The 26,962-nt window shown below is 37.9% G+C and overlaps 1 pseudogene; it reads left to right on the forward strand.

Annotated features, from left to right (window-relative positions):
- Positions 1-5,826: 5,826 nt before the first annotated feature.
- LOC137223036 (uncharacterized) lies at positions 5,827-23,272 on the forward strand (annotated as a pseudogene).
- Positions 23,273-26,962: the final 3,690 nt, after the last annotated feature.

A 26,962-nucleotide genomic window follows, 5' to 3' on the forward strand; every position in this document is an offset into this window, starting at 1 on the left:
AAGTAATATATTCTGATCAATGCAATATGTTTTATATATGTTAAAATGCCAACTTTTGTAAATTGAAGTTACAGAGAGGACATTGTGATTGTCAAAAAGGAAGAATATTAAGATTTTGTAATTTTACCTATTTAAAAAACATCATAAGGGATATATATGAGAGAAGATGGAGAAAAATCTGGTAAATTTTGGAGCTAATTTCTGTACTGGTCCACTTAGGTACACTATCTTTTAATGATTTTAATGGTAGTACTATAGAGAATATTGAAATAAAAAGTCTTTCATCACTGGTTATTTATTTGTGTGGTCCTCATTTGTTGTAATAATAACAATATTGACAATTACAGTAATTCTTATAATTTCATATTATTGGTAATTTCAAAATATCAAATGGTTACAAAATGATATCATTGAATTGGTCAGTAAATGAGTCTTTTTTTACCCAGGAGAAACAGTGCCTTGTTTTGGTTTGCTGGAAACTGATAAAGGAAAGAGAAAGAGCAGCATTTCTGGGGTTTTCTGTGATTTCATTTTTTTTAAAAGAGAAGAGTAATGCAAGTATTCACTTACATGCTAAATTATGAAACGTACTCCATTATGAAGTTTTAGAGAAAAAAAAAAGAAACATGCCTAGTCACTCTGTTTTGCACAATGAAGGAAAACCCCAGAAAACAGCAGCAACTCGTTATCAACTCTCCCTCATCCTCACCACTGAGCTTCATTTGTATGCTTTCTAGACAATTTCAGAAGAAAAACTAAGGTTGAAATTTTCAAGTTGTTGAGATGGCAAAGCTCTTTTGAGAAAAGTTGACATTCTACCATTTGAGAAAGGAATTCTACCAACAACAAGCTAGTCTCTCAAAATAAATTCTTACTTTGACACTTGTGAGTTATCCACTATGCCGGTGATCTGAAAGAATTTTTCATCATAGAGTGACATTTTTTCTGTAATAATAATCTTTCACATTTCTAGACTATTATCATCCCAGTTTTGTTTATGTGTTTATACATTTATCTCCTTTCTGTTCCAGAAAAACTTTCAGATACCTATCATGGACAGAGAAGGTAAAACGAGATCAAATGAAACACAGATTACACAAATGAAGGAAGTGGTCTCAAGGGAAGAATGAGAAAGGGAACAAAATGAGGATGTTTGTTAGGAAGACTTACGGGGTAAATGCTTTAAGATTTTTTTTCACTGCTTCAAGAGGGTGTACATTTATTAGTAGGCAATATAAGGATAAGAATATCCATTTACTCAGGAGAAGCTCAATTATTCTTGGAATTGAGACCAACAGTGGCTTCTGCCATGAGTCTTTATAAAGAAGATATGGCAATGTTATGAGTAATACCCTTGCTGCATCCTTACCTATTATGGAGAGTGAAATATAATTATTGTCTGTCTAGCTCTGTACTTTAATGGCTAGCTATGTGACCTCATGAAACTTATTTAATTTAGTTACTAAGTCCCACTTTTCACATTTGTAAAGTGTGACCTCATCATAAACTGAGGTGAGGATTAAGTGAGATGATGCACATAAAGTGGCATGTACCAAACACTCAATAAATGTTAGCTCTTCCTAATCTGTGGTTCCTTGGGGATGCAAAGGCACTTACTTCATTGTTAACCCAAATAACTATCGTTACAGGATATTTATTGTAAGAATAAGTAATGTGAAGATTTGCAGTGTTGATTGTATGTTTTTAAATAAACCACACACACAATTTTGATTTTTATCTGTTTCTTGGATCATTTTATATAGTAATCTTAGCCTAACATCTGACATAAGTTGAAGAAAGTTTAGCATTTTTTTTTTTAATCAACTCCCAGGTTGATTACGAGAACAAAAATTTACAAAATAGCTGGTTCTGTCAAGTGCTGAGAAGGGACTTGAGGAGTTCCCAAAATCAGCAAAAATGTGAATTAGGAGATAATTCAGACCAGCTAAGTAGACAATAAATGAATCCTTTTATTGTTTTTTTTCCCTTTCTACAAATCATTTCCTCATTTTAAGTAAAGAAGGAAATAGAAGGCTGAGAACTTTGGCTGGAAATGGCTTTTTCAAAGCATTTCTCACAAGTGAGGAAAGGAACTGGAGGTTGCCAGCTTCTGTAGGAAGAGCTGTGTGTCCACTACCACACAGAGATGAAAGAGCCACATTTTCCTAAGTATTTTTCTGTGATTGGAATTACAAAGAGTGATGAATTTAAAAGGTCAGCAGTTGATGCTTGTTTTTTAGTGTAGTTCTGGCTGGGAAATGGTATTTTCAGAGAATGGAACTTATAAGTGAATTCTATGTCTTACACAGAAATAACTTCAATCAGAGCAAAAAAAATTTAGGTGATCCATCAAATTTACTGAATAGTTAGTTTTGTATAACAAAATCTGCTAATCCAATTGGTAATCTCTTAAATAGGTTTCACTTTAACTCCTGAAACAAAATAACATGAGTAACTTTCTCAATTTTCTTTCTTTTCTCAGACATGCAGTAGAATAAAACTATTCCCTATATATTTCTTCCCTTTATCTCGCTCATGACAGAAGTTTTACTGGGTATGCTACATGTTAATTACTTTTGGCATATCCCTTAAACCTTCTTTCTACAGTGTTAGTAGCTTTTTGCTCTAAAACGATCATACCCCCTTTTCCTTCCACTATTCTAAAGGAGAGAAAGTGATATGTGAAAAGACCAGCTGTGTTGGGAAGCCTTAGATTCTTGTTCTAACTGTGCCACTAGCTAATAGTATGAGGTCATCCAAATAATTTATCTTTAATTTTTTCATGTTTATATTCTAGACAAACTTAGTGACTGTGCTTTTTAAATATAAAAAATTCCTTGAAGTAGAAATACTTCTTGAAGTAAAAATTTTCCTTAGAAACTCAATATGTAAATTAGATAAAAGCTGAATCCTCTTGTTGAAATGAGTTGTCTTCTGTTCTGCCAGTCACTCCTTCCTCTTGCCTTTTGTTGCATTCCCTGATATATCTGCAATGAACCCCTAGGGCAATGTTTCTTAAAGAACAGTCCTTGAAACACTGGTGGCTCCTGATGGTCTTTGGGTAGTTTGAAAGAGTTTGGGTGCTTTAAGATGATAAAATAAAATGTTTGTTCACATACATTTCATAAATTTGAAATGTAACAGTAATAATGTATAATATAAAATAATGCACAATATAAATGTAATAAAGAAATGTCTTCCTGTTCTGAATAATAATTATGTTTCAAGGATTGTATACTTGCTACAGTTCTGCATTAATCTGTTTATATAACTTATGTTCACATCATTTGTGTATTAGTTTTGTTTATCGCTAACCCTATTTTATTGTTGTGATCATAGAACTGTATATATTCTGAATTCACAAAATGGATCAATAATTTAACTATACTTCACTGAGGCATTCAGTTAATGATAAAATAATAGTATAAATGATGTAATTCAAAAAGGTTTTATAATCATTATGAATGAAGACTCCAGTTTCAATATGAATATGAATCTTTTGCTGCTGGGACAAGTGAAACTTGAGCAGGGGCAGCCATTTCTGGCATTTACACAGGGGACATGTTAGGGGCAGTCCAACTCTCTGTAAGTATGATGATTTTATAAGAATAGCCAAAGCAAGAGCTTGACTAGGAAACATGTTCATGAATATTTGGAAATCCACCTTATCTAGATCAGTGGGATATTTGCCCCTGGTCCCTAGTATGTTTTCTGTTATGGGACTTTTTCAAATAGTAGGAGGGAGCCACAGAAGGTTTTATGTAATTTTCAGAATTACATAGTGAAATCTCTGATAAAAGAATTGATTATATCTATAGAAAGAAAAAAAATACTAATATTGATATTAATGTAGTGTCACCAAAATGAAGAAAAGCTAAAAGTAGATTTAAATTTTTAGTTCTTATGTTAAAAACATATAAAGATACATACTGGGTAATAAGTTTATAAAATCATACACAGAGTTAGTGACAATATCATACTTGGAAAGACAGAATAAACATTTTGCAATATTATTTTATAACATGTCAGTGGAATACTCTGAAAGAGGAATTAATACTATATGTCCATGAGAACAGGAATTTGTTTTAAATTGGATGTAGTAACTAACATGCGGATTATGAATCAGTTTTGAGTAAATATATAACAAGTGTATGAAGGAGAAGTGTTTTACAATTTTTTGTTTATGGCTTAAAACTCTGTGATAGTTAAGTTTATGTGTCAACTTGATTGGGCCACCATGTATCCAGATATTTGGTCAAACGTTATTCTGGGTGTGTCTGTGAGGAAGTTTTTTGGATATTAACATTTAAATCAATAGACAAGTGTGATCAAGATGGCAGAGTAGGGGAACATGAAACTCACCTCCCCCACATGAACACATCAACAGTACCTCTACATGAGGAAAATTCTCACTGAAAACTAACTGGACACTGGCAGAAAGACTCTTGTACAACAAAGGCTCTAAGAAAGATCCACACAAAACTGGGTAGGAAGGGAAGAGAAGTGGCCAGGTCAGGACCTGTGCCCTGGAGAGGGAACTCAGAGGAAAAGGGAGATCACATGGGCAGAGACTCTCTCTGGGGAGTGAGCAGTTCCAGTCATATATTGTCCAACACAAGGAAGAGGGCCCCCCTTGGCTGGTTGGAAGGCTGGTGGGACTAACAGGAGGACTGTGGGAAGCCTGGGCTCTGCTCATGAGGAGTGTGAATGCTGACTAGCACCCATGGTGGAACAGAGAGAACAGATTGAAAACTGCACGAGTGGCTGCCCAAGTTCTCCCACCCTGATGTGTGCCCTAGCCTGAGCTGAATGAATGTTCCAGCCCCATTTACTTCACATTATAGCTCCACACTGGAGTGAAGGCTGCCATGACCAAGGAAAGAATTTGGCCATGGAATGCAGAGGTGACTCAGACATGAGGTGATATCAGAGAAGGGCAGGAGCAGCCATTACTGGCACTTACACAGGGGACATATTAGGGACAGTCCAAATCTCTGACAGCAGCTGGACCACCACATTCCTAATTTATGTCTCCCTGCCTCTCTTTCCCCTGGTAACCAAAATTTGTTTTCTATATCTGTGAGTCTGTTTCTGCTTTGTACAATATATAGATTCATTTGTATTATTTTTTAAATTCCACATATAAGTAATATCATATAATATTTGTCTTTCTTTGTCTGATTCATTTTTTTTACTAGCATAATACTGTCTAGGTCCATCCATGTTGGAGAGCAAATGGCAATATGTCATTCTTCTTTATGGTTGAGTAAAATTCCATTATATATATGTGTGTGTATGTATATCTATATATCTGTATATCTATCTATCTATCTATCTATCTATCTATCTATCTATCTATCTATCTATACACACATACCCACACATACCAAATCTTCTTAACTTATCATCTTTTAATGAGCCCTTGGGTTGTTGCCATGTCTTGGCAATTGTAAATAATGCTGCTAAAAACATTGGGGCAATATATCTTTTTGAATTAGAGTTTTTGTTTTTTCTGGATATATGCCCAGCAGTGGGATTGCTGGATCATATTGTAACTCTATTTTAGTTTATTTATGGAATCTCCATACTGTTTTACATAATGAATGCACTTGAAAAGAATGTGTTTTCTCAAACAGCTCATACAAATCAATAACAACAACAACAACCCAAACAAAAAATGGGCAGAAGACCTAAATAAACATTTCTCCAAGGAAGACATGCAAATGGCCAATAGGCACAAGAAAAGATGCTCAACGTTACTAATTATTAGAGAAATGAAAATCAAAACTACAATAAAGAGCAATCAAGATGGCAAAGTAGTAGGACATGAACCTCACCCTTGCCCACATCTACAACAAAAATACATCTACGTGTGGAATGATTCTCACAGAATATCTACTGAACGTTGGCAAAAGACCTCAGGCTGATGAAAGGGCAAGACAATCTCCATGTAACCAGGTAGGATAAAAGAAAAAAAAAGCAAAAAAGGAATCAAGAAGGGACCTGTGCCCCTAAGAGGGAGTTGTGAAAGAAGAAAGATTCCTGCACCCAGGGAAACCACCTCACTTGCAGGGAAATTGGCCAGGACAGAAGGGTAGCTTCAGAGGTTCAGAGCCTCAGAGGAGAATGCAGCAGCCAGTTTGCAGCAGCCAGAGAAGAAGGAGAACTGTACAGATGAGTCAGTGCTGTCGCCCTGTACTCCCCAGCCTGACACGCATGCCCACCAGTGCTGGCAGGGGCTGGATGCTGGAACTCGGGCTCCAGAGATCAGAACCAGGCAGAAGACTGGGGTTGGCTATGTGGAGACAGACTGGGGGAGGAAGGGCAGGAATCCAGTATGACCATGGCTGGAATGCAGAGGAAGCCTGAGCTGTCTTAAAGACCAGTTACCATTGTTTGGGTGGGGTGCACAGGGGAGGGGCAGGATCTGGATGGTAGCTTTTTCCCTGTGTGCTCCCAGAGGGCAAGACACTGCCTGCATGGGCTCCAGGAGTGGTCACGAGCCTCCACCACCACCCACCTTGATGCCAGGTGTTGTCAAGAGCCCTCACTGACACCTTCCCAGACCCCAGGAGCAGTTGCAGGCCTCCACCCACTCCCTCCTCTGACAACTCCCTCCTGGAATACAGGAGTGATCTCGGGCCACCAATGACTCCCTCTTGGAAACAAAGAGTGGCTGTGGGCCCCTGCCAACTCCCTCCCTGACCCCAGGAGTAGTCAAGAGCTCCAGCTGCCTCCCTCATGCAACCCAGGAGTGGTTAAGAGCCACCACTGGTCACATCACATGTCCTGGGGGTGTATCTGAGCCATCCACTGCCACCGAGAACTCCAAGACCAGGCACCAGCAACCACATCTGCACACCCCCCATCAAGGGGATAAAGACCAGCACACAGTGAGGAAAGAGGCAACAGGTATCCATACTAAAAACAGCCCTCCCACCATATATATTAAACCCACATAAGCTACACAGGGATGACCCCACGTATAAAGAGCCCTCCAAGACCACAGTAGATAATTGTTTCTCCTAAACTCACAGAGTAAGAGAAATATAAGTAAAATGAAGAATCTCACCCAGTTAAAAGACCAAAAGCATTCTCCTAAAAGAAGAAACAACGAAGCAGACCTCTTCATTCTAATAGACACTGATTTCAGAAAGGAGATAATAAAAATACTTACTGAAGAAATTAAGAAAGTCTATCAACAGAAATGCAGAGTACTGTAAAAAGAAACTAAAAACTATAAAGAAGAACCAAGAAAAACTATAAAACTCATTTGCAGAAATGAAAGCTGAGCTAAAGGCAATGAATAGCAGAATGAATAATGGAGAAGAATGAATAAGTGACCTGGAAGATAGAATAATGAAAATCACCCAATCAGGACAGCAGACAGAAAGCCAAATGAAAAAAATATGAAAGCAATATAAGAGATCCATGGGATACTATAAAGCATGCCAACCTATTCATAATAGGGATTCCAGAAGGGGAGAAAAAAGAAAAGGAGATCAAAAAGGTATTTGAAGAAATTATGGCTGAAATCTTCCTAAACCTAATGAAGAAAACAGATATCCAGGTACAGGAAGCACAGAGGGTCGCAAAAAAGATAAACCAAAAGACATATAATAAAAATGGCAAAAGTTAAAGAGAGGATTCTAAACGCAACAAGAGAACAATAAAGAGTTAATTATAAGGGAACCCACATAAGGCTATCAGCTGATTTCTCTACAGAAACATTTCAGGTCAGAAGGGAGTAGCAAGAGATATTCAAAAAGTCCTGATAGGGAAAAATCTGAAACCTAGGATACTCTACCCAGCAAGATTATCATTTAGAATAGAAAGAGAGGTAAAGAATTTCTCAAACAAGCAAAAAATAAGAGAATATGCAAAATTAAAACTATCCTAAAGAAAATATTGAAAGGTCTTCTCTAAACAGTAAAGAAGTAAAAATCTATAGGAAAGAGAAAATCACAGTTGGAAAATATATCACATAACTAAGCCAGCACACAGATTAAAAAAAATCAAAATGTTTTCTGTGAAAGTGATGATAACATGAAGATGTAAAAAAGGATATAAAAATTATTAAATGTGGGGGAGGAGAGTAAGAAAATGTAGATTTCAGGGCTTCCCTGGTGGCGCAGTGGTTGAGAGTCTGCCTGCCGATGCAGGGGACACGGGTTCATGCCCCGGTCTGGGAAGATCCCACGTGCCGCGGAGTGGCTGGGCCTGTGAGCCATGGTTGCTGAGCCTTCATGTCCGAAGCCTGTGCTCCGCAATGGGAGAGGTCACAACAGTGAGAGGCCCACGTACCACAAAAAAAAAAAAAAAAAGAAAATGTAGATTTCTTTTTCCCTAGAATATCTATGGGCTTATATGACTATGAGTCTAAAGCAAGTAGATCTAGGAAGCGGTTAATATACTTGAAAAACAGGGTAACCACAAAGAAAAATATAAAATAGATTTACAAAAAAAAAAAAAGAGAGAACTTAAGTATTATACAAAAGAAAATCATCAAGGCACAAAAGGAAAAAGAAAAAGAACAGGACAAAGAAGAAATATAAAATCAATAGGAAAACAAGGTTTAAAATGGCAATAAATACATATCTATTAATAATTACCCTAAATGTCAATGAACTAAATGCTCCAATCACACAAAGTGGCAGACTGGATAAAAAAAACAAGAGCCTATGATATGCTGCCTACAAGAGACCCATTTTTAGTGCAAAGGACACATATAGATTGAAAGTGAAGGGAAGGAAAAAGATATTTAATGCAAATGGAAATGACAAGAAAGTGGAGGTGGCAATACTCATAGAAGACAAAGTAGACTTTAAAACAAGGTCATAAAGAAAAATAAAGAAGGACATTATATAATGATAAAAGGATCAATACAGGAAGAGGATTTTACACTTGTCAACATAAGTGTACCTAATATAGGAGCACCCAAATACATAAAACAAATAATAACAGACATAAAAGGAGAAATTGACAGGGATAAAATAATAGTAGGAGACTTTAACACCCCACTGACATCAATGGACAGATCTTTCAGGCAAAGAATCAATAAGGCAACAGAGATACTAGGTGATACAAAAGAAAAGTTAAACTTGATATTTTCAAGATATTACAACCAAAAAACCCAGAATACACATTATTTTAATGTGCACATGGAACATTCTCTAGAATTGACCACATACTTGGGCACAAAGGAAGCCTCAACAAATTTAAGAGTACAGAAATTATCCCAAGCAGCTTTTCTGACCACAGCAGCATGAAACTAGAAATTAACCAAAGAAAAAGAAATGAGGAAAAAAAATGATTACATGGAGACTAAACAACTTGTTACTAAAAAACCAATGGGTCAGCGATGAAATCAAAGAGGAAATTAAAAAATACATTGAGACAAATGACAATGAAAACACAATCATACAAAATCTATGGGATTCAGCAAAAGCAGCTATTAAAGGGAAGTTCATAGCAATACAGGCCTTCCTCAAAAACAAGAAAAATCTCAAATAAACAACATAATCTACTGCTTAAAAGAATTAGAAAAAGAAGAACAAACAAAACCTAAAGTCAGCAGAAGGAAAGAAATAAAGATCAGAGAGGAAATAAATAAAATAGAGATTTAAAAAACAATAGAAAAATTCAATAAAACCAACAGTTGTTTCTCTGAAAGGATAAGCAAGATTGATAAACTTGCAGCCAGGCTTACAAAGAAGAAAAGAGAGAGAACACAAACAAAATAAGAAATGAAAAAGGAGACAAAACAACTGATACCACAAAAAACCATAAGGGAATGCTCTGAACAATTATATGCCAACCAATTCCACAACCTAGAAGAAATGGACAAGTTTCTAGAAACATGCAACCCACTAAAATTGAATCAAGAATCAATTTCTTCCTTTATGTTTGTTAATATTTGCTTTATATATTTAGCTGCTCTTGTATAGGGTACATATATAGTAACAAGTGTAATAGCTTCTTCTTGTATTGATCTCCTTATTTTTATTTATTTTTATTGGAGTATAATTGCTTTACAATGTTGTGTTAGTTTCTGCTGTAAAATGAAGTGAGTCAGCTATATGTATGCATATATTCCCTCCCTCCTGGACCTTCCTCCAACCCCCCACCCCCAGTTCCACCATCTAGGTCATCACAGAGCATCAAACTGAGCTCCCTGAGCTATAGAGCAGGTTCCCACTAGCTATGTATTTTACACATGGTAGTGTATATATATCAATCCTAATCTCCCAATTCACCCCATGCTCCCCTTCCCCGTCTGTGTCCACGTGTCCATTCTCTACCTCTACATCTCTATTTCTGTCCTATAAATAGGTTCTTCTGTACCATTTTTCTAGATTCCACATATATGCGTTAATATACAATATTTTTTTTTCTCTTTCTGACTTACTTCACTCTGTATGATAGACTCTAGGTCCATCCATAACTCTACATATGACCCAATTTTGTTCTTTTTATGGCTGTGTAATATTCCATTGTATATATGTACCACATCTTCTTTTTCCATTCATCTGTTTTTGGACATTTAGGTTGTTTCCAAGTCCTGGCTATTGTAAATAGTGCTGCAAAAATCACTGGGAAAATTATGGTTTTCTCAGGTATATGCCCAGTAGTGGGACTCCTGGGTCATATGGTAGTTCTATTTTTGTTTTTTCAGAAACTCCATACTGTTCTCCACCATGGCTGTATCAATTTACATTCCCACCAACAGTGCAAGAGGGTTCCTTTTTCTCCACACCCTCTCCAGGATTTATTGTTTCTAGATTTTTTTATGATGACCATTCTGAACGGTGTGAGGTGATACCACATTGTAGTTTTGATTTGCATTTCTCTAATAATTAGTGATGTTGAGCATCTGTTCATGTGTTTGTTGGCCATCTGTATGTCTTCTATGGAGAAATGTTTATTTAGGTCTTCCACCATTTTTTTATTTGGTTGTTTGTTTTCTTCATATTGAGCTCCATGAGCTGCTTGTATATTTTGGAGATCAACATTTTGTCCACTTCCTCGTTTGAAAATATTTTCTCCCATCCTGAGGGTTCTCTTTTCATCTTGTTTATTGTTTCCTTTGCTGTGCAAAAGCTTTTAAGTTTAATTAGGTCACATTTGTTCATTTTGATTTTATTTTCATTTCTCTAAGAGGTGGGTCAAAAAAGATCTTACTGGGGTTTATGTCAGAGAGTGTTTTTCCTATGTTTTCCTCTAAGAGTTTTATAGTGTCCAGTCTTACATTTAGGTCTATATTTCATTCTGAGTTTATTTTCGTGTATAGTCTTATGTAGTGTTCAAATTTCATTCTTTTACATGTAGCTGTCCAGTTTTCCCAGCACCACTTATTGAAGAAGCTGTCTTTTATCCATTGTATGTTCTTGCCTGCTTATTCATAGATTAGGTAACCATAGGTGCATGTGTTTATCTCTGGGCTTTCTATCCTGTACCCTTGATATACATTTCTGTTTTTGTGCCAGTGCCATACTGTCGACTACTATAGCTTTGTAGTATAGTCTGAAGTCAGGGATTCTGATTTCTCCAGCTCCGTATATCTTTCTCAAGATTGCTTTTGCTATTCGAGATCTATTGTGCTTCCATACAAATTGTAAAATTTGTTGTTCTAATTCTGTGAAAACTGCAATTGGTAATTTGATAAAGGTTGCATAGAATCTGTAGATTGCTTTGGATAGTATAGTCATTTTTCTCAATATTGATTCTTCCAATGCAAGAACATAGTATATTTCTCCATCTGTTTGTGCCATCTTTGATTTCTTTCATCAGTGTTTTATTGTTTTCTGCATACAGGTCTTTTTGCCTCCTTAAGCAGGTTTATTCCTAGGTATTTTATTCTTTTTGTTGCACTGGTAAATTGGAGTGTTTCCTTAATTTCGTGTTCTGATTTTTCATTGTTAGCGTATAGGAATCTAGAGATTTTTGTGCATTAGTTTTGTATCCTGCTACTTTACCAAGTTCATTGATGAGCTCTATTAGTTTACTGGTGGCATCTTTAGTATTTTCTATATATAGTATCATGTCATCTGCAAATTGTGATAGTTTTACTTCATATCATCCAATTTGGATTCCTTTTATTCTTTTTCTGCTCTGATTGTCAGGCTAGGACTTACAAAACTATGCTGAATAGGGGCAAGAGTGGATATCTTTGTCTTGTTCCTGATCTTAGAGGAAATGCTTTCAGTTTTTCACCATTGAGAATGATGTTTACTGTGGGTTTGTTATGTTGAAGTAGGTTCCATCTATGCCCACTTTTTGGAGAGATTTTTTATCATAAATGGGAACTTTGTCAAAAGCTTTTTTTCTGCATCTATTGAGATGATCATATGGTTTTTATTGTTTAATTTGTTAATAAGGTGTATCACACTGATTGGTTTGCATACATTGAGGAAGCCTTGCATTCCTGGGATAAATTCCACTTGATCATGGTGGATGGTCCTTTTAATGTATTGTTAGATTCTGCTTGCTAATATTTTGCTGAGGGTTTTCCATCTATGTTCATCAGTGATATTGGTCTGCTGTAATTTTCTTTTTTTGTCATATCTTTGTCTGGTTTTGGTATCAGGGTGATGGTGGCCTCGTAGAATGAGTTTGGGATTGTTCCTCCCTCTGCAATTTTTTGGAAGAGTTTAAGAAGGATAAGTGTTAGCTCTTCTCTAAATGTTTGATGGAATATGCCTATGAAGCCATCTGGTCCTGGACTTTTGTTTGTTGGAAGATTTTTATTTATGGTTTCAATTTCAGTACTTGTGATTGGTCTATTTCTATTGTCTAATTCTTCCTGGCTCAGTCTTGGAAAATTGTACCTTTCTATGACCTTTTCCATTTCCTCTAGGTTGTCCATTTTATTGACATATAGTTGCTTGTAGTAGTTTCTTATAATCCTTTGTATTTCTGCAGTGTCTGTTGTTACTTACCCTTTTTTGTTTCCAATTTTATTGATTTGAGTCCTCTCCCTTTTTTTCTTGATGAGTCTGGCTAATGGTTTATCAATTTTGTTTTTCTTCTCAAAGAACCCTTTCCTTCTACTAACTTTGGGTTTTGATTTATTTTTTTTTCTCTAGTTGCTTTGGGTGTAAGTTTAGAATTTTTGTTTGAGATTTTTCTTGTTTCTTAAGGAGAGATTGAATTGCTATAAACTTCCCTCTTAGAACTGCTTCTACTACATCCCATAGGTTTTGGGTTGTTGTGTTTTCATTGTCATTCGTTTCTATGTATTTTTTGATTTCCTCTTTGATTTCTTCAGTGATCTCTTGTTTATTTAGCAGTGCACTGTTTAGCCTCCATATGTTTTTGAGTTTTTCTTTTTTTTTTTTTTTTTACAGTTTATTTCCCTGTAATTGATATCTAGTCTCATAGTGTTGTGGTCAGAACAGATGCTTGATATGACTTCAGTTTTCTTAAATTTACAAAAGCTTGATTTGTGACCCAGATGTGATCTATCCCAGAGAATGTTCCATGTGCATTTGAGAAGAAAGTGTAGTCTGCTGCTTTTGGGTGGAATGTTTTATAAATATCAATTAAATCTATCTGGTCTAATGTGTCATTTGAAGTTTGTGTTTCCTTATTTATTTTCTTTCTGGATGATCTGTCCATTTGGTGTAAGTGGTTGTTAAAGTCCCCCACTATTACTGTGTTATTGTTGATTTCCCATTTTCGGCTATTACCATTTGCTTATATATTGAGGTGCTCCTATCTTTGGTGCATACATATTTATAATTGTTATATCTTCTTCTTGGATTGATCCCTTGATGGGGGTGGTGTAGTATCCTTCCTTATCTCTTATAACAGTCTTTATTTTAAAGTGTATTTTATCTGACATGAGTATTGTTACTCCAGCTTTCTTTTGATTTCCATTTTCATGGAATACATTTTTTCATCCCCTCACTTTCATTTTGTATGTGTCCTTAGGTCTGAAGTGACTCTTTTGTAGACTGCATATATTCAGGTCTTGTTTTTGTATCCATTCATCCAGTCTGTGTCTTTTGGTTGAAACATTTAATCATTTACATTCAGGGTAATTATCGATATGTATGTTCCTATTACCAGTTTCTTAACTGTTTTGGGTTTGTTATTGTAGGTCTTTTTCTTCTCTTGTGTTTTCCACTTAGAGAAGTTCCTTTAGCATTTGTTGTAAAGCTGGTTTGGTGGTGCTGAATTCTCTTAGCTTTTGCTAGCCTGTAAAGTTTTTGATTTCTTTGTTGAATCTGAATGAGATCCTAGCTGGGTAGAGTAATTTGGTTGTAAGTTTTTCCCTTTCATCGGTTTAAATACATCCTGCCACTCCGTTCTGGTCTGCAGAGTTTCTGCTGAAAAATCAGCTGATAAACTGGGGATTTCCCTGTATGTTATTTGTTGTTTTTCCCTTGCTGCTTTTAATATTTTTTCTTGGAATTTAATATTTATTAGTTTGATTGTGTTGTTTGGCATGTTTATTCTAGGATTTATCCTGTATGGGATTCTCTGTGCTTCCTGCACTTGGGTGGCTATTTCCTTTCTCATGTCAGGCAATTTTTTGACTATAATCTCTTCAAATATTTTCTCAGACCACTTCTCTTTCTCTTCTTCCTCTGGGACCCCTATAATTTGAATGTTGGTGCATTTAATGTTGTCCCAGTGGTCTCTGAGATGGTCCTCAATTCTTTTCATTCTTTTTTCTTTTTATTCTGCTCCTCAGCAATTATTTCCACCATTCTATCTTCCAGCTCACTTATTTGTTCTTCTGCCTCAACATTCTGCTATTGATTCATTCTAGTGTATTTTTCATTTCAGTTATTGTGTTGTTCACCACTGGTTGTTCTTTACTTCTTCTAGGTCTATGTTAAACATTTCTTGTATTTCCTAATTCATGCCTCCACTCTATTACTGACATTTTTGATCATCTTTATTATCATTATTCTGAATTCTTTTTCAGGTAAGTTGCCTATTTCCTCTTCATTTATTTGGTCTTGAAGGTTTTTGCCTTGCTCCTTCATCTGTAACACATTTTTTGTCATCTCATTTCTTAAATAGGTGGGATTGTGTTCCTGTCTTACTGGTTGTTTGGCCTGAGGCTTCCAGCACTGGAGTTTGCAGACAGTTGGGTAGAGCCAGAGCTCGGTGCCAAGATGATTTTCTCTGGGAGACTTCACTCTGATGAATATTCCCTGGGGTCTGAGGTTTTCTGTTAGTCCAGTGGTTTGGACTTGGTGCTCCCACTACAGGAGCTCAGGCCCTACTCCCAGCTGGTGAACCAAGATCCCAGAAGCTATACAGCTTGCCAAAAAAAAAAGAGAAAAAGGAGCAGTAAAATAACAAAGAGTAAAAAAAAAATAATAAAAATAGAAAATATATTAGAAAAAATATAAATGAAAGAACAACAAGGTAAAACAGAATCACAATGACAAAAACTAGCTAAATAAATAAGGCCAGAAAAGGTCTTGGCTTTGGTGGGGCTGATCTTAGGTGAGGGTGGGGCTTAGCACGGGGGCAGGCCCTTTGCTCAGGACCCACACATCCAGAAAAGGCCCTTGGGTGGTAGCAGGCTAGACTTAGGCTAAGTGCAGCTGGTAGGGGACTCAGAGGGTGGAGGATCTGCCAGAACCTCAGCAGGCTTCCTGGGATCAAATCTGTGGCAGAAACTCTGGCTGCATTCCCTCTCCCTTTCCCTGTTGATCCCTTCGTGGTGAGTGTGCCCTTCCAGGCATGGGAACCTCTCGTCTCCCCCAGATGCCCCTCAGGGGCACCAGTCCTGTCCTGCCTCCACTTTTCCACTGCCCCTTGCTTTCCCCCAAGTCCTATCTGGTGACTCAGGGGTTCCTCCCGTCACCTTAGGTGTCCAAGGTCTCCCACCAGTGCCTGGTAGGTGCCCTAGTTGTGAGGAAATGTGAACTCTGTGTCCTCCTGCTGCACAATCTTGACTCCATCCTCCCATTTATGCCCTTCTTTATCTTTTGTTATAGCCTTTCCTTTAAAGTCTATTTTGTCTAATAAGAGTATTGTTGCCCCCACTTTCTTGTCATTTCTGTTCTCATGAAATATTTTTAACCATTTACTCATTTTGGTCTGTGTGTGTCTTACCTGAAGTGAGTCTTCTGTAGGTAGAACATAGATGGGTTTTGTTTTTTTATCCAATCTGCCACTCTATATCTTTTGATTGGAACATTTAGTCCATTGACATTTAACATAATTATTGAAGGGAGGGGGATCAGGATTGTTGAGTAGGAAGATGTGGAGTTTACCTCCCCCCACAGATTCATCAGACATATATCTACATATGGAACAATTCTTATGGAAAACTAACTGGAAACTGGCAGGACTCAACAGCTTCATAGGGGAATTCTACCAATCATATAAAGAAGAACTAATAACCATCCATCTCAAACTATTCCAAAAAATTGAAGAGGAGTGTATACTCCTAAGTTCACTCTACAATGACACAATTATGCAATAAAAAAAGAAAATAACAGGTCAATATTGCTGGTGAATATAGATGGAAAACTCCTCAATGAAATTTTAGCAAACTGAATTCAACAATAAATTTAAAGGATGATATACCATAATCAAGTGGAATTTATTCCAGGGATGCAAGGATGGTTCAACATATACATATCAATCAATGTGACACACCACATTAACAAAAAGTAAGGATAAAAATCATATGATCATTTCAATAGTCACAGAAAAACCTTTTGATAAAATTCAACATCCATTCATGATTAAAAAAACCTCTTATCAAAGTTTATTCAAAGGGAATATATCTTAACATTTTAAAGGTCATTTATGACAGAGTCATAGCTAACACCATACTCAATGGTAAAAAGCTGAAAGGCTTTCCTCTAAAATCAGGAACAAGACGAGAATCCCCACTTTTGCCACTTCTATTTAACATAGTATTGGAAGTTCTCTCCACAGCAATTAGGAAAGAAAAAGAAATAAAGTGCATCCAGTTTGGAAGGGAAGAATTAAAACTGTCAGTATTTGCAGATGTCATTATATTATATTTAGGAAACCATAAAATCTCCATTAAAAAACTATTAGAACCAATAAATGTATTCAGCAAGGGTGCAGGATATAAGACTAATATAAGTAAATTTGCTCTTTTTATATCCACTAATAATAAGCTAGCAGAAAGATAACCTTTTTAAAAATCCTGCTTAAAATTGCATCAAAAGAAAGAAATACCTGGTTATAAACTTAACCAAAGAGGTGAAAGACCTATACTCTGAAAACTGTAAAACACTGATAAAGAAAATTGAAGATTATCCCAAGAAATGGAAAGATAGCCCATGATCTTTGATTGGAAGAATTTATATTGTTAAAATGGTGATACTACCCAAAGCAATCAACAGATTTAATGCTATCCCTATCCAAATACACATGACATATCCTATAGGACTAGAACAAATAATCCTAAAACTTGTATGGAACCAAAAAGATCCAGCATTGCTGAAGCAATCCTGAGAATAAAAAAGCAAAGCTGGAGTTATAACCCTTCCAGACTTCAGGTTACACTTCAAAGCTACAATAAACATCATGGTACTGACACAAAAATGGACACATCAGTGGAACAGAACAGAGAACCCAAAATAAACCTGTGGACATATGGTCAATTAATCTATGACAGAAGAGGCAAGAATGTCTATTCTACAATCTCTCTTCAATAAGTCGTACTGGGAAAACTGGACAGCTACAAATAAGTCAATGAAATTAGAATATTCCCTCACACCAAAACCTTAAAATGGATTATAGAACTAAATATAAGACTGAAAACCATAAAACTCCTAGAAGATAACATAAGCAGAGCATTCTTTGACATAAATTGTAGTAATATTTTGGATGGATCTGTCTTCAAAAGCACAAGAAATAAAAGAAAAATAAACAGATGGGAACTAATTAAAGTTAAAAGCTTTTGTACAGCAAAGGAAACCAGCAACAAAAGGAAAATAGTAATACAACCTACTGAATTGGAGAAAATATTTGCAAATGATATGACCAATAACGGGTTAATATTCAAAACATAAACAGATCATACAACTAAATATACAAAAATTAAAAATGGACTAAATACACGAACAGACATTTTTCTAAAGAAGACATACAGATGGTCAACAGACACATGAAAAGATGCTCAACATTGCTATTTATTAGAGAGATCTAAGTAAAAACCACAATGAGATATGTCCTCACACTTGTCTGAATGGTTATCATTGGAAAGTCTACAAATAACAAATGTTGGTGAGAATGTGGAGAGAACAGAACCCTAGTACACTGTTGATGGGAATGTAAATGATGCAGCCACTATGGAGAACAGTATGGGGGGTCCTTAATAAACAAAAAATAGAGTTACCATATGATCCAGCAATGTCACTCCTGGGTATACATCTGAATGAAACAAAAGCACTAATTCTAAAAGATATATGTACCCTAATCTTCACAGCAACATCACTTACAATAGCCAGAATACGGAAACAATTACTCAGCCATAGAAAAATATAAAATTCTGCCATTTGTAATAACGTGAATGGACCTAGAGAGTATTATGCATAGTGAAATAAGTCAGGCAGAGAAAGAAAAGTACAGTATGCTATCACTTTTATGTGGAATCTAAAAAAGAAAACAAATGAATGAATGTAACAAAAAAGAAAGAGACTCACGTATATAGAAAGAAAAATAGTGGTTACCAGGGGGAGAGGGATGGGGAAGGGCCAAGACAGGGATATGGGATTGAGAGGTACAAACTACTATTTATAAAATAAATAAGCAACAAATATATATTGTACAGCAGGAAAATGTAAAGACCTCCCTCGACAAAGTTGCCTTGGAAAAAATGCTGATTCTTTTGAGGACCACCTCCCCACCCCCCCCGCCGATCCATAACTAAAGTCCCAGCAGGCCCCTAAAAGTGAGGTACAAAATATATCCTATGAGGATGTGCACTTTACTCCAAAGAACTACTTGAGTTTTCTAATTTATAGATAGAAATCTGGGGAACATATGTGGGAATGGATATTTAAACTTTCCACACTTAATGTTGCATCCTGGGGAGTTAGAAAGGGCTCAAACAATTTGTTTTGTTGATTGGCTGAAACATGAACCCAAAGTAGGACCATAGTGATGAGTTAGAAATGCCAGGCCTGCCTTTGTAAAGGAAGAGATTCAAAGGTTCAGGAAGATCAGAATGTTAAAATGGGCTTGTCATTTAAGACATACTTGCCCACCCTGAGAAAATCTAGAAGGCGTAACTTTCACCGACTATAAGATATAAATTTGTGAAGGGAGCCCCAGCACCTAGTATAAACTATGGGATTGCTCTTTTCCTCAGGACGGATCTTACAGTGGTAACTGAGGACACTGAATTGGGAAACCTAAGTGCAATGGAATTGGAGCCCTGGGTGATGGAGGCTCAACCACCAAGGCAAGGTGGGCATGGTTACTGTGAGGGACAACAGAGTTAAAGCAGCACTCAGAATAGTCTGAATAGAGCTATGGCATTGGTTAGTTGATTATGGCCTTTTTAGAAATGAAATAGACAAGAAGCCTACTAACATCTTCCTTGATCTATATAAGCAGAAAAGTTCTAGTTCAAGTGAACCCAAGTCTAACCTGAATCATAAAAACACAGTCACGGCCCCTCAATCAATTCCTAGACTTGAGCCACTTTACAGACTTGGAATGCCTTGAATGAAGAGGAGGCCAGACCACCTTGAGGAAGAGTTCTGGAACACTGCCAACATTTATACTGTTGCTCTTTCTCTAGTCTTCCCTAAATAGACCTGTAGCTTTTTACCAGGGTAACTGTACTTTGGGGTAAAGGAAATAGACCTTTTAGAGACTACTAGACACTGGCTTTGAACTGACATTGATTCCAAGGGACTCAAAACATCACTGTGGTCTGCTAGTAGGGACTTCTGGAGGCCAGGTGATCAGTGGAGTTTTAGTTCATGTCCATCTTAAAGTGGGTCAAGTGGGTGCTTGAACCCATCCTGTAGTTATTTCCCCAGTTCCACAATGCATAATTGGGATAGACATAATTAACAGCTGACAGAATCTCCAACTGGTTTCATGACCTGTGGAGTGAGTCTATTATGGTAGGAAAGGCCAAGTGGAATCCATTAGAACTGCTTCTATCTTGGAAAACAGTAAACAAAAAGCAGCACTGCACCCATTGTGGGATTGCAGAGATTAGTACCACAATCCAGGACTTGAAAGATATGGGGGTGGTTATTCCACCCACACCCCCATTCAATTTGCCTATTTGGCCTGTGCAGAAGACAGATGAGTTTTTGAATAATGACAGTGGATTGTCATAAACTTAACCAGGTGGTGACTCCAATTGCAGCTGCTTTACCAAATATGGTTTAACTACTTGAGCAAATTAGCACATTTCCTGGTACCTGATATTGAGCTGGTAACTTATTTTTTCTCTTTACCTGTCCATAAGGACCACTAGAAGCAGTTTTCACTGGTAAGGCCCAAACTACTAATTCACTGTCCTACCTCAGGGGTATATCAATGCTCTAGCCCTACATCATAACTTAGTTCTCAGTGAACTTGATCACCTTTCCCTCCCACAAGGAATCACACTTGTCAATTACACTGATGACATTAAACTGATTGGACCTAGTGAGCAAGAAGTAGCAACTACTCTAGACTTATTGGTAAGACATTTGTGTGTGAGAGGTTGAGAAATAAATCTGACAAAAATTAAGGGATCTTATACTTCAGTGAAGTTTCTAGGGTCCAGTGGTGTGGGGCATGTTGAGATATCCTTTTTAAGGTAAAGGATGAGTTGTTACATCTGACCCTCTTAATATCTCAAAAGGTACAATGCCTAGTGTGCCTCTTTGGATTTTGGAGGCAACATTTTCTTCATTTGGGGTGTTACTTGAGCCCATTTACCAGGGGATTTGAAAAAGCTTTTGAGTGGGTCCCAGAATAAGAGAAGGCTCTGCAACAGATCCAGGCTACCATAAAAGCTGCTCCACCACTTGGGCCACGTGATCCAGTAGATCCAGTGGTGTCAGTGGGAGATAGGGATGCTGTTTGGAGTCCCTATAGGTTAATTGCAGCATGGGCTCTTAGTATTTTAGAGCAAAGCCTTGCCATCACGCACAGATAATCTCCTTTCGAGAAACAACCCTTGGATTACTACTGGGCCTTAGTGGAGACTGAACACTAAGCATGGACCAAGTTACCATGTGACTTGAGCTGCCCTTTATGAACTGGGTATTATCTGACCTAACAAGCCATAAAGTGGGATGAGCTCTATCATCAACTGGAAGCGGTTTATAATGACTAGAGCTGAGCAGGCCCTGAAGGCACAATCAAGTTACATGAAGAAGTGACCCAAATGCCCATGATCTCCCCTCCTGCTACTCTGCCTTCTCGCCCCCAGCCTGCACCTACGACCTCATGGGGAGCTCCCTATAATCAGTCAGTATAGGAAGAGAAGACTAGGGCCTTGTTTACAGATGGGTCTGCATGGTATGCAGGCATCACTTGAAAGTGGACAGCTGCAACACTGCTGCCCCTCTCTGGGGTATCCCTGAAGGATGGTGGGAAAGAGAAATCCTCCCAGTGAGAAGAATTTGAGCAGAGCACCTGACTGTTTAATTTACTTGGAAGGAGAAATGGTTAGACATGTGATTATACACCAATTCATGGGCTATAGCTAATGGTTTGGTTGGATGATCAGGGCTTTGGAAGAAACATCATTGGGAAATTAGTTACAGAAAATTTTGGGAAGAGGTATGTGGATAGGTCTCTCTGAATGGGTAAAAAACATGAACATATTTGTGTTCAAGGAGAATGTTCATCAAAGTGTGACCTCAGCTGGGGAGGATTTTAATAGTCAAGAGGATAAGATGACACATTCTATGGACACCAGCCAGCCTCTCTCCCCAGCCACGCTGTCATCACCCAAAGAGCTCATGGACAAAGTGGCCATGGTGGCAGGGATAGAGGTGATACATGGGCTCAGCCACATGGACTTCCACTCACCCAGGCTGACCTGGCTACAGGCACTGCTGAGTGCCCAACCTGCCAGATGAAGAGACAGAGTGTCCATATGGCACCATTCCCTGGGGTTATCAGCCAGCTACCTGGTAGCAAGTTGATTACACTGGACAGCTTCCATCATGAAGGGGCAACACCTTTTTTTTTTTTTTTTTTTACTGGAATAGACTCTTACTCTGGATACAGATTTGCCTTCCTTGCATGCAGTGTTTCTGCCAAAACTACCTTTCGTGGACTTACAGAATGCTTTATCTACTGTCACATATTCCACATAGCATTTCTTCTGACCAAGGAGCTCACTTCTCTGCAAATGTACTGGACCTAAGCTTACAGAACTCATTGGTTTTACTATATCTCCCACCATCCTCGAAGCAGTTGATTTGATAGAATAGTGGAATGACTTTTTTTTTCTTTGAGTATAGTTGATTTACAATGTTGTGTTAGCTTCACATGTACAGCAAAGTGAATCAGTTATACATATGCATATATCCACTCATTTTTAGATTCTTTTCCCATATAGGTCATTACAGAATATTGAGTAGAGATCCCTGAGCTATACAGTAGCTCCTTATTAATTATCTATTTTGTATATAGTAGTGTGTATATGTCAATCCTAATTTCCCAATTTATCCCTCCCCCCACTTTCTCCCTGGTAACTGTAAGTTTGTTTTCTACATCTGTGACAATATTTCTGTTTTGTAAATAAGTTCATTTGTACCATTGTTTTTAGATTCCACATATAAGTGATATCATATGATATTTGTCTTTCTCTGTCTGACTCACTTCACTCAGTATGACAGTCTCTAAGTCCATCTATGTTGCTGCAAATGACATTATTTAATTCTTTTTTATGGATGAATAATACTTCATTGTATATATGTACCACATCTTCTTTATCTGGAAAGAACTTTTGAAGACTCAGTTACAATTCCAGCTTGATGGCAATAACTTGCAGACCTGGGACAACTTTTCCCAGAAGGCTGTGTTCTTTCTGAACCAGTTTCCAATATATGGTGCTGTTTCTCTTATAACTAGCATTTGTGGATTCAGGAAAAAAGGGGTGGAAATGGGAGTAGCACCACTCACTGTTACCTCTAGTGACCCACTAGCAAGATTGTTGCTTCATGTTCCCATGACCTTATACTCCGCTGGTCTAGAAGTCTTAGTTCCAGAGGGAGGAATGTTTCCACCAGGAGACATAAAGTTAAGACTGCCACTTGGCTACTTGGGGCTCCTCAGGCCTCTGAATCTATAGGCAAAGAAGGCAGTTACTCTGCTGGCTGAGGTGACTGATCCTGACTACCAAGGGGATATTGGACGATTACTCCAAAAGTAGGTGAAGAAGAGCATGTCTAGAATACAAGAGATACTTTAGGGAACCTCTTAATGTTACCATGCTCTGTGGTTAATTTAATGTCAATGGAAAGCTACAACAGTCCAATCCCGGCAGTACTACTAATGGCCCAGACTCTTCAGGAATGAAGGATTTAGTTACCCCATCAGGTAAATAACCATGACCAGCTGAGGGGCTTGTTGAAGGTAAAAGGAATACAGAATAGATAGTGGGAAAAGGTAGTTATACATACCAGCTATGACCAGGTATAAAAATGACTATAATTGTCATGAATATTTTCTTATTTTATCATGAATAAAGATCAGCTCCTTTCTAATGGGAGGGAGGCCAATACCATCAATCAACTCTGGCTGATAAAAACATGAGGAAAGAAAGAGGGAGTAAAGATGGTGGAGGAGTAGGAGTACATGGAGTTCATCTCTTTACATGGATTCATCAAGAATACATCTACAGATGCAACAATTCTCACAGAACACTGGCTGAACACTAGCAGAAGACCTTGGACACTGGAAAGGAATATAAAGATCCCTACATAACTGGGTAGGATGAAAAAAAGGGAAAGGCAATAGTCAAGGCCAGGAAGTGTAGAGAGAAAGTGGGACTGGACACCTGGCGGTGGGGGGGGGGTGGAGATCTGAAGCAGAGGAGAGATTCTTGAATGCAGAGAAACTCCCTCTCTGACAGGGATATCAATTGGGACAGAAGAGAAGCATTTGAGGCTGTCGGAAGAGGGTGAAGCAGCCAGTCTGTGGCAGACGGGACAGAGTGAGAACTACACATATGGTCCGTACTGCAGCCCTACTTGTCCCAGACCGGGATGTGTGTTCACAGGTGTGCAAGGGGGCTGGGAGCTGGAGCGTGGGGCTTGGAGAATAGGCCTGGGGTGAGAACAGCTGTTGGCTGTGGGGAGATGGACTGGGGGGACAGGAGGGAGGAAATCAGTAGCAGGGAATGCCTATGGAGAAAGACAAGACTGCCATGGAAGCAGGGTGCTACTGCTGAGTCATGCACAGAGGGAGGAGCCACTATTGTAGCCTCTCTCTCTCCACACAGGCTGGCGCCTGCTGATGAACAATAAAAGAAGCCTTCTCAGGGCTGGCCCTCAGGCACCAGCCACCAAGCAATAGAAAAAGCCCTCTCAGGGCTGGCCCTTGAGCGCATCCTGCCAGGTGCCAGAGGAAAGTCCAGCCAGGGCTGGCCCTAATGTGCCTTACACCAGATGCAAGAAAAGGCCCTCACTAGGGCCATATCTCTTGTGCCTGTGGCCACCATCTTCCCTCCACATTTGGCATCACCAGGGCTCCCATGATCAAAACAGTCATACCACCTCTGTGCCCTATCCTCACAGGGGCAGACCCAAGAGCTCCAAGGTAACCTCAGGACCAGACTCCTGTGGGTGGACCACATACAGAAGTGGGGATAAACCAAAGCTGAACCCCAGGGATGGGGCGAATAAGGAAGAGGAGTGAAAATCTTTCCATCGGCTGAACAAGCTGCAGATTAAGTCCCTATGATTGGATAAGTAGACCCTGTGTCTATGGAATATCTGAGTAGACAATGAGTGTTCCCACAAATGAAAATGGTCTATCTCTGGCAGCTGTGGACTTTGGGGGCAGCACACGTAGGAATTGGGCCAGATCAGAGTCTGAGTGGTCCCCACAGGGCCCACAGCAGGTACAAAGACTAGCTCAAAGGCAGAGGAGGGACTCTTGGGGAGGTGGAGGTGGGCTGTGGCTCATGGCCTGTGCAAGGACACTTACAGCTGAGACCACAGGGAAACATAATTGTTACTATTATTTTTAATATGTTTTGATTCATTCTGTTGTTTGTTCTGGCTTTTCTTTTCTTTTGTATTTTTTTTCATTTAGTCTTTTGGGATCTTTGTGTTTTATAATATATTGCTTATTTTTTATTCTATTTTTTTAATATTTCTATTTTTACTTGGCTTTTCTGTTGTTCTGTGTTCTTTTCCCTTATTTTTCCTTCTTCTTTTTCTTTAATATATTTTTAATTTTTTTATATTTCCATTTCTACTTTGCTTTTCTGTTGTTCTGTGGGTTTCCCCTCTTATAAAAAATCATTTTTATCTGTTTGTTCTGTTTCTTTTCTTTATTCATCAGTTGGCACACTGCTTTAGTTTTGTTTTTAGGTTTTGTGTTTTTGCTCATTTTGATTCTTATTGATTGTGTCTTTGGGTTCTTCTGTTTGTCTGGATGTGCTCTTGCTTTTTCTTTTATTTGGTTCTGTTTTTGTTTCTTTTGCATATGTGTGTGTTTCCTCATTTCTGTTTTTGTTTGATTTTGATTTTACCATTTGTCTGGAGTATTGTTAGTTTTTATTTTCTTCTTCTTTAATATATTTTAATTTTATTTTTTATATTTCTATTTCTATGTTGCTTTCTGATGTTCTGTCTTCTTTCCCCATTTTCTTTTACTTTTCTTTTTTTTGGTATCATTTTTGTCTGTTTGTTTTGTTTCTTTGCTTCCTTCTTTACTTGGCACTCTACTTGGTTTTTTTTTTTGTTAGTTTTCTTTTTAATTGTTTGATTTTGTCCTTTGGTTCTTTTGTTTGTCTGGTGGTTCTCTTGCTTTTTGTTTAATTTAATTCTGTTTTTGTTTCTTTTGTGTCAGTGCATGTTTCCTTGTTTCTGTTTTGTTTGCTTGATTTTACTTTTTACCATTTGTCTGGGGTTTTATTAATCTTTTTTTTTAATCCCCTTTATTGTGAGGATGAGTGACTTGCAGGGTCTTAGTTCCTTGACTGGAAGTGAGGCCTGAGGCTCTGGGGTGGGAGCAGTGAGTCCAGGACTCTGGAGCACTAGAGAATTCCTGGCCCCAGGGAAGGTTAATTGCTGAGCACTCTCATGGAGGCCTCTATCTGAATCCAAGACTGGGCTCCACCCAACAGCCTGCAACTCCCAGTGCTGGATGCCTAACACCAAACAACAAACAAGACAGGAACACAAACCCACACATCTACACACAGACTACTTAAAGTCATACTGAGCTCACAGACACCACAAAACACACCACCTGATATGGCCCTGCTCATCACAGGGAAAAGACTCAGATCCACTCACCAGAAAGCAGGCACCAGTCCCTCCCATCAGGAAGCCTATGCAAACCACTGGACCAACCTCACCACCAGGGGCATAAAACAGAAGCAAGAGGAACTAGAACCCTTCAGTCTAGGGAAAGGAGACCTCAAATACTGTAAATTAGAAAAAATGTGAAGACAGAGAAATATCTTGTAGACAAAGGAACAAGATAAAAACCCACAAGACCAAATAAATGAAGAAGAAATAAGCAAGCTACCTGAAAAAGAATTCAGAGTAATGCTAGTAAACATGATACAAAATCTCAGAAACAGAATGGAGAAAATACAAGAAACATTTCACAAGGACCTAGAAGAAGTAAAGAGCAAACAAAGAGTAATGAACAACACAATAACTGAAATTAAGAATACTCTACAAGGAATAGCAGAATAACTGAGGCAGAAGAATGGATTAGTGAGCTGGAAGAGAGAACAGTGGAAAAAGTTGCTGCAGAGCAGAATAAAGTAAAAAGAATTAAAATAATTGAGGACAGTCTC

The sequence above is a fragment of the Pseudorca crassidens genome, chromosome 4 (genome assembly GCF_039906515.1).
Source record: "Pseudorca crassidens isolate mPseCra1 chromosome 4, mPseCra1.hap1, whole genome shotgun sequence".
Classification (NCBI taxonomy): domain Eukaryota; kingdom Metazoa; phylum Chordata; class Mammalia; order Artiodactyla; family Delphinidae; genus Pseudorca; species Pseudorca crassidens.